At 42.5% G+C, this 8,958-nt stretch overlaps 1 pseudogene; it reads left to right on the plus strand.

The window, feature by feature from the left end:
* Positions 1–7,064, plus strand: part of LOC117795766 — an 8,289-nt pseudogene extending 1,225 nt beyond the window's left edge.
* The last annotated feature ends 1,894 nt before the right edge of the window (positions 7,065–8,958 follow it).

Genomic DNA, 8,958 nt, shown 5'->3' on the forward strand with positions numbered 1-8,958 from the left:
GCAGTGCACCCAGGACATAGATGCAGAAGATGTGAACCTTTAATTATTCCAGTCCTCTTTCTCTGAATAGTAAAACAGCCTTTTCCTGGAATGTCCTCTGGGATCCAGGACTCACAAGAATACTAGTGGAATTTCTTTGAAAACATGGAGCAAGATCAGGGAAAATGAATATCTTATATGAGTAGTTTTTGTGCCAAGTTATAAATCTCAGCTTATTACAGGGCAGCTCTTCTCCTTTGGGGTCTTTCATCCAGCATGAACTTCCTTCACTCAGGACTCAAGGTTCATACAGCTCTCCTCCACAACGCCTCCATTCCCAGGGTGGGCTTTGGTCTCTGTCAGGGAAGTCAAGGGCTATTGGCTCATCTCAAGATAGAGAGTTTCATGGCTGAGAGGAGAAACAGCAATAAAGGCAGAAGTTATAAGCCTACAGCCAGCAGGGAAATCGAGTGGGAGGCTGCTAACACACCATATCTATCTCTAGAAATTTCATAAGATTTGATCCACTTTCATGTCATATACTAATCTACTTTTTTTCCCCTTCAGGTTAGATTCTCCTTCATTTTAGTCAACTACTTTTTTGCAAGATCAAGTGCATTTGTTCTCCTAAGCTCTTTCTCCCTCTCTCCATCTGCCCCTCCACTGCCTTCCACCTAGTCTCTCTCTCTGTTTGGAGAAGGCAGTGTAGTTAGTACTCAACAGGCTTTGCGGTCACACTAATTTGGGTTTAAATCCTTGCTCAACCCGTTATTTGTTATTTGTTTGTAAGCAAGTTACCTAAACTTCCTTGAGTCTCAGTTTTTTTAATCTGTAAAATGGAGATCATCTTTACAGGGGTAGCTGTGAAGATTAAATAGTACAAATTGCCCGAAGGGCTAAGTGCATTGCATGACAAGTAGTAAGACTGCAGTAAATGGTGACCACTGTTATTCCCATTACCAGCCTCACTTCTCCCTACCCAGCTCCATCTTGCCCTTCCTCTTTGGCTCTGTGTCTACACACAAACACTGCCTGGCTTAATTAAACACTGGTTATCTCATCTAGCCCAGTATCTTAAGTTGGTCAAGATGCTTGATTGGCAGTCCTGATATTTCAGATTTGTTTCTCTCTCCCTCCTTCATTTCCCCATATCCTTTTATCCTTGAGACACTTGGCTTTCCCCGAGTTTCCTGACAATACCTGCTGAGACAGTGGCCATCAGCATTGCCTTTCAGTCAAGAGCCCTACCTGGATTCTGCTCAGAACCCTTGGCTAAGAGAGCAGGGATGTCTGCCGCTTAGAGTTTCTCTCACTTTGCCCACCATGTTTAATTCATGTGTGTTGCAGACCATTTAAAGAGGTTCAATGAGCTGTGAAGATCAAGATATGAGCCATACAGATTGTACATTATTGAATTAAGATACTAAATATGGAGCCTAAGTGATGTCAAGGAGGGAATAGTGAAAGACTTAATGGTTTATAATGATGAAAATCAGGGTGGGTCAAGTCAGTAGCAAATTGAAAAGATGCATGACTTCAAGGAAAAGGCCATTTGTCATAGTAGAATCATCCTTAATTTCTCCCTCTCCTTCATCCTCTACATTCAGTTCATCACTAAGACCTGTCACTTTTACCTCCAAATAAATCTCAAGTGTCCACTTCTCTTCATTCCCACTGCCATCACCCAAGGTCAAGCCCCCATCTCTGCTTTAACTACTGTAATAGGCTCACTTGTCTCTTTAGATCTATCTTACCCTTCTCTAATCCAATCTCCACTCTTTCTAAAATTTAAACCAAATCATGCCACTCCTCGGTTTAAAATCTTCCACAGCTTCCTGTTGCTCTTATGATAAAATCTAAACCTATTATGGTTTTGGATCTCCTTGGGGCCATTTTCATTTCAATTCCCCTTGCTTACTCTATGCTAGCCATCTTTGTCTCTCTTTCTGTCCCTTCAACATGGTAAGCTCATCCCCACCTTCAGGCTCTAGTGTTTGCTGCTCCCTCTGTCTGTGTTTTGCATGGTTGATGAGTTCTCAGCCCCCAGGCATTGGTATAGAGTAACTTTTTTCATCCCCTTCTCAATGTAGTTTCCCCCACTTACACTCCAGTTCACCATCCTGCTTATGCTGTCAACAACCTTGCTGATTTTTCTTGACTTTTTTTCTATCTGTTCCATTATGGAAGAGACCATTTCTATCTCATTAATGCTGTATCCCTTGTACTTTTACAGTGCAAATGATATAGTACTTGATCAATAACCATTTACTGAAAGATTAAGTGAATGAATGTCACGGAAAATCCCATTCAAAGATTTGATCTTTCATTGGGCAATTACAGACTAAAATCATCTCTCACACTCCTTCATTTTCTTGGCTTTAGACTGAAAATCCACAGGTACCAAGATTACTGAATATAACATAAGGACACAGGCAGTTGGTTCTCAACAAAACATGATAAAACAACAAAACTTCCACTTTAGTAGGAATTAACCACTTGTTCATTCACTGAGTGCCTATGATGTGCCAGATACTGGTCAAGCACCGTAATACACTAGTGTTTATCACAGCCCGAGTGGAGCTTAGAGTCTGGGAAAGGCAAAAACCAAACATATAAATATATAATTATACTCTGGGTTAAGTGCTTTGAAGGAGAGGAAAAGCTTCATGTTGAGAATAATAATGGGGGAGGCAGGATGGTCAGGAAATGTCTTTCTGAGAAGATAAAAACATTTAAGCTACGACCTGAAGGATGATGAGTGAATAATAAAAGGGATACGGTCCAAGGGAAAGCATTTGGCCATCTGGATGGCCTGTATCTTAAAGTAGCAGCAAACAGCTTTGGCTGATACATCTTTGTGGATGAGGAAAAGTGAAGGGCCTTTACTCTTGGGACCAAGAGCAGCCATGCATGGGGCTCTCTGCCACCTTCTCACACTTCCCTTTAGCCACAAAGAAATAGATTTTTTTAAGATCAGTTCTTTTTCTACAAAAGAAACTTTTGCATCCCAGTCTGGGCATTCTGAGCTCAGAAGGAGCCCCAGATAGGTTCTTCCTTTGCTTCAACAGCTTTGATCTTGGTCTTCAATATGTGTCTTTGGCTCCTTGAAGGATAAGAGCTGATCTGACAAACTTCAGCACATCAGTCACTCCCTACATGGCAAGATTTGTCTCTCCCGTCTCCAGAGAGGAAGCCATTTACTTCCTCTGATTCTTCTGGGTGGCTGACAGACAGCAAATTAGAGCAACACTTATGCATCTATGGCAAAAATTTTCTGGGCACACTTGTTTAGGAGAAACATCTTAATTATTTGATAGTCCTATGATTCTTATCAACTCATTATACAAACTTTGGCATGCAGACCTAGTAGGGAAGGAAGAAGAGATAAAAGACCAGTGCCGTTCCTCTTCTGACCAAGATCTTCAGTAAGCAATCACCCTATGCCAAGAGCAATCACCCTATACCATTAGTCATGCCCACAATGCGGACATCCATGGCCCCTCCTCTTGAACCTGGAGGAATCTATGAGAAACATGGGCAAAACACTGGACAAGGAGTCCATGCTCAGGATTCTAGTTGTGCTCATTGGCTGCTAGAATTTGTCTCTACCTGGTTATATGACTGCGAGCAAGTCTCTTTATCTTTCTGAATCTCAGGATCCTCTCTTCCCCTGGTAAAATGAAGTCATCAAACTAGGTCAAGGGTTTTCTAATATTTTTTTTTAGCAGCATAACCTTTTCTTTAGAGGAAATCCTATGTGGAGGCCCACTCTATAAAATGGGTAGAGTCCACTTATATTTTGTTCCTTGAGAGGGGTCCCTAGAAGGTGCTATTTGAAATGCCTAGTGCTCCTTGAAACGTTACTTGAAAATCACTCAATTAGAATCATGCAAGTTCTTTGATTCAAAAGGATGTGAAGGCTGATTTGCTCCATACTATGGACTGAATTATGTACCCCTAAATTAATATTTTGAAGCCTTAATTCCCAGTATGACTGTATTTGGAAGTTGAGCTTTTAGGAGGTATTTAAACTTAGATGAGGGGCGCCTGGGTGGCACAGCAGTTAAGCGTCTGCCTTTGGCTCAGGGCGTGATCCCGGTGTTATGGGATCAAGCCCCACATCAGGCTCTTCCTCTGTGAGCCTGCTTCTTCCTCTCCCACCCCTTGCTTGTGTTCCCTCTCTCACTGGCTGTCTCTATCTCTGTCAAATAAATAAATAAAATCTTTAAAAAAAAACTTAGATGAGGTCATAAAATTGGGGTCCTAACCAGTAAGATTGGAGGCCTTAGAAGAGGAGAAGGAAAGAGAGAGAGAGGTCTCTCTTCCTCCATGTACATGCACCGAGGAAAGACTGTGAAGACACAGAAAGAAGTTGCTGTCTGCAAGCCAAGATGATCACTGGGAAGCAATCATTCGGCACCTTGATCTTGAACTTTTCCACCTCCAGAATTGGGAGAAAGTAAGTTTCTGTTGTTTAAGCCATCCCAGTCAGTGGTACTTTGTTATGGCAGCCTGAGCTGTGGAGTCAGTGACCCCTCAGTCTAAGGATGAGAGTGGCCATTGGAACTTTGAATTGACTCCTTTAATGTCCATGAATCAGTGTCCCAGGTGGAAGGCAGAGGAATGTCCCATATAATCCACAGAGACTTCCTCTTCCACTCCAACCACATGGGAAGCTTTCTTCCCTGAACTCTTCCTGCCCCCATGTTTTTTTTTTTTTTATCTCTTAGTTGAATAAGGAAAATCAACCTAACTTAAAATCACACAGGCAGGGGGCACCTGGGTGGCTCAGTCAGTTAAACATCTGCCTTCGGCTCAAGTCATGATCCTGGAGTCCTGGGCAACTTCTTAAATCCTCTTCTGGGTTGCAAATGTCTTAAGGACAAGGACCGTGTCTTATTTATCTTTCAGTCTTATATATGGCCTGGCATGGTGCCTTGCAATTAGAAGGTGCTCAATAAATAATGGTTAAGTGGATGAATGGATGGATAGATAGATGAATTTGAGAATAACTGTATCTGATTAGGTTGGGAATAATTTAAGTACAGATAGAGCTTTTAATATGCCTATGCATAAAAGAGGAAGTATGAACCTGGAATATGTGATGAGTTTGGGGGCAGATGTCAGAGATGAATGTATAGTAACTCATAACTCATTCAATGGCTACACATTTGTTAAGCACTAACAATATGCCAGAACTATTATGCAGCTGGTGAGCAAAATAGACAAGATTCTTGCCTTCTTGGAACTTTCAATGTAGTGGAAGAAACAGATGTTAAATAGACACTTGAATATTATATAAAATAATATAACTAGTAGCTTGTTATATAAAGGAAAAGAAATTGCTCTATGGGAGAATGAGAGAGGGACCTAATTTAGATTGAGGGGTTAGGAAAGGGCTCTCTAAGGAGGTGGCATTTTGGATAAAGATGAACTAGGTTAAGATCTGAAGGTCGATTAGGAACCAGCCAGGCTTAAAGGCAGGCAAAGGTGCTGAGGCAAGAAATTGAGGCCTGCAATGAACTGCAAGGCCAGGAGGGTCAAAGAGAACTGGTGGAGAATTAGTAGGAGAGGAAGACAGTGGGTAGCTGAGGGCCTGATCACACAGGACCCTCCAGGTGAGGAGTTTGATTTATTCCAAGTGTGGTTGAAAGTCACTGAAGGGTTTCAGCAGTGGAAGGACATGACCTTCTCCTCACTCTGGCTGCTGCACAGAGAAAAGATTGGAACAGAACAGGTCTGGCACAGACTATAGTTAGAAGATTATTGCAAGCAAGAGTCTGAACTAGCTCAGGCTGAAGGGATGGCAGTGGATATGGAAAGAAGTAGCAGGACTGAAGAAACATTTCTCAGGTATAATACCTTAGAGGGACTTATTGATACCTAATTTGTCATACACCATCCACTATGTTCTCTTATTTACTGTCTGTCAAAGCTTCGCAGCAATGTCTCATAAGTCCATGAGAGCAAGGACTCATCTTATACTTTGCTGAATCCCAATGCCCATAACACTGCCGGGCATATAGCAAGGGCTGACTAAATATTTGGGGATTAAACTTATGATGGAATGATTTATAAATTAGAGGTAAAAGTGAAAAAGAAGGTGTAGAGAACGAATTCCAGGAGGATTGAAGTGATATTTACAGAGATGAGAAAAAAATGAGAAGCTGTTTTGGGGGATAAGATCAAAAATTTATTTTTTGACATGTGGAGTTTTATAGGCATCTATGAGACATGCAAAGCAATGCTGTGGTCTGGGGATAGAAGTTTAGGTAATATCTACACAGATAATAGCATTTCAAACCATGGAATCATCTAGGGCAGGATTTCTTGACCTAAAGTCTGTAATAACCAAGGGGCTTGTGGGTAATACTCAGGGGATCCATGAACTTGTATGGGAAAAATACTATGTCTTCATTTTTACTAAATTCTATCTGAAATTTAGCATTCAATTATGAATGTAGGCAACAAACGACAGCATATATGTGATACCTGTGAATTTGTCCTTAATGAAGAGTACAGATGATTTCATATCACATTACAGCTGTTATAGACGTCTTGCAATATCACTTATGCTTATCACTACTTCGACATTATGGAAGTCATTGGACTTATCACTAGATCTTATAATTTAACACACTGGCCAAAAAAGCACATATATTCCTACATCACAAATTTGGGTTTTTTTATGTTTTGATAAATGTTTTTCAAAATAATGGATTTCGTTTCTTGTTCTATGTATTTTAGTTAATATGTTTAAAAGCATTGGGACTGGAGCTGGGGTTCCATCCTGGCTGGGCTGACTCAGTGGAACAGCGCCAAGAGCCTTCGGGAGAAACTGCAGTGGGACCGTGGAAGTGGAGGACATTACTCCCAATTGTTGCATGTCCCACTTCCAAATTCTGGTGGTGTCAGCCAAGTTCAAGGTGAAGACATTGCTTCAGAGACACGGACTGGTGAACATGTGTCTAGCAGGAGAGCTCCTGCACATCCATGCCTTTGAGCTGAAAGCCCTGACCCCAGAGCAGTGGGCCCATAAGCAGCAGAAATGGGGTACCAGGAACCAACACAAGCACAGCCATTAAATTATGAATCATGGCAAAAATAAAAAATTAAATAAAATAGAGCAGCATTATTGTGAGAAAGGATCCATAAGCTTGACCAGCCAGCCAGAGGCTCTGTATCAAAGAACAAGTTCAGAATACCTGGGAAGATCTAGAGACCATGTCTGGGAAAGAGGTAGCTACTGGGAAGGCAGGGACTGACTATCCAAGGTGGGGGGGAGGGTTGGAGGGGAAGCTGGGGTGAGGGAAGCTGACCAGAGAAACTAGATGAGACCAAGGAGGACATAGTCAAGATCAAGAGAAGCAGGAAGCTATGGAAAGCTTATGAGTTGGAGAACAAAGAAGAATAAGGGCTCCAGGAGCTGACACCCAGGACTTGAAACCCAGCGAAGAAGAGAGAGAGAGGTCTGGAGATAAAACACCCAGGGAACACTTCTATGGCCTGTGAAGAGCCTATCTTTAGCTGGAGACCCTGGGACATGTCTTCTAGAGAGTGACTGGGGATTCCCAAGCTGGACGTAAGGATGGCTGGAGCAGGTGCATCAGTGAGGGGGTGGCTGGGCTGGGAGGCCAGGGATCTAGGCCCTGCCCTTGACCAGCTCTGAGACTTTGATCTAGTCACTCCTTGGGTGGTCCTGTTTCCCTATCCTGTAACCAAGGGGGTTGAACTAGAAGATCTTTAAGAGCCCCTCCAATACAGACAGTGCAGGATTTGGTCAATGCTCTCTGTTCTGGGCCTGCTGTGATACTGGCTGGCTGGTCATATTGGACAAATGCCTTTCTTCCTCTGGGCCTCCAACTCCTAATATTCAGAGATTAAACAAATGTCTTCTTGGACCCTTCCAGGGTCATCAGGGGCTGTTTGTTAACCATAAAAAACAAACAAACAAACAAAAAAGGCTGGAGAACCCAGCCAAAAGGGCCTTGCTTTCTCTGATTGACTGACAGTCAAAAGAGATGTACCTGAGCTGGAGGTGAACAGGAAAGGGGGAACCAGGAAGTGGACCCAGCTTCTCTGAGCCTCCCTTCTCCGTTCTCTCCTTGTACCCTTCTTCAGCCTTCTCTCACAAACACTTCATGGCACTTACCTGCTTCTAATCTGTTGTTTCCCACCCCCTCCTCTAGCCTATAAATTGTGAGCTCCTTAAACCAGGGATCTTGCCTTACAAATTCACTTTTTATCTCTACTGCCTAGCTCAATAAATATTCGCCAAATGAATGAACAATATAACAACTTTGTGAATTAATGGCATACAATTATATACCAAATTACTTCGAGAATAATTATTTGGGACAAGAGAAGTGAAATGCAAAGGAAGGGTTAGATATATCTGCGTTTATACGACAAATGAGCTGAGGTTAATAGGTAGTGAGCATCAAATTTTAAGGGATTGGGTTCTTCCACATTACCTACCAATATGTCTCTACACCCCAGAGAAAAATAATTTTCATAAGTAATTCCCTCTGATCACTCTATGAGGAGTGAGGTCTTCCAGTGGAGAATGAGTTAAATGCTGATCCCACTGTCAGCTTTCAAGCCTCTGGCTGACCCTCTCTCCTGCTTCCTGTGTCAGGAGTAGTAACTGCCTGCTCAAGCTTGAGGACAGGCTGCAGAGAGATTCTCCTTGGGCTGGGGCTTAAGCTGCATGTTCCAATTGATTTTAGCCCAACCAATAACACGGGGGCTCGTGGTTTTCCAATTGCTGTGTGTGCATAGCCACTTCAAGAACATTAACGGAGATGTGACTAAGGCAAGGCAAGATCTGGGTTTTCCTAGGTCCCCTTGGCCTTTGCCAGAGAAATCTCCAGTGCCTTGGATGCTTGAAGGGAAAACACCCTGAATCTGACTATACTAGTTGTCATGGAGAGGTCAGAGAGGTGAACTGAGGAAATGAGGATGTCTTACAAATTGTTT

Source organism: Ailuropoda melanoleuca, chromosome 2 (assembly GCF_002007445.2).
Source record: "Ailuropoda melanoleuca isolate Jingjing chromosome 2, ASM200744v2, whole genome shotgun sequence".
NCBI classification, from domain to species: domain Eukaryota; kingdom Metazoa; phylum Chordata; class Mammalia; order Carnivora; family Ursidae; genus Ailuropoda; species Ailuropoda melanoleuca.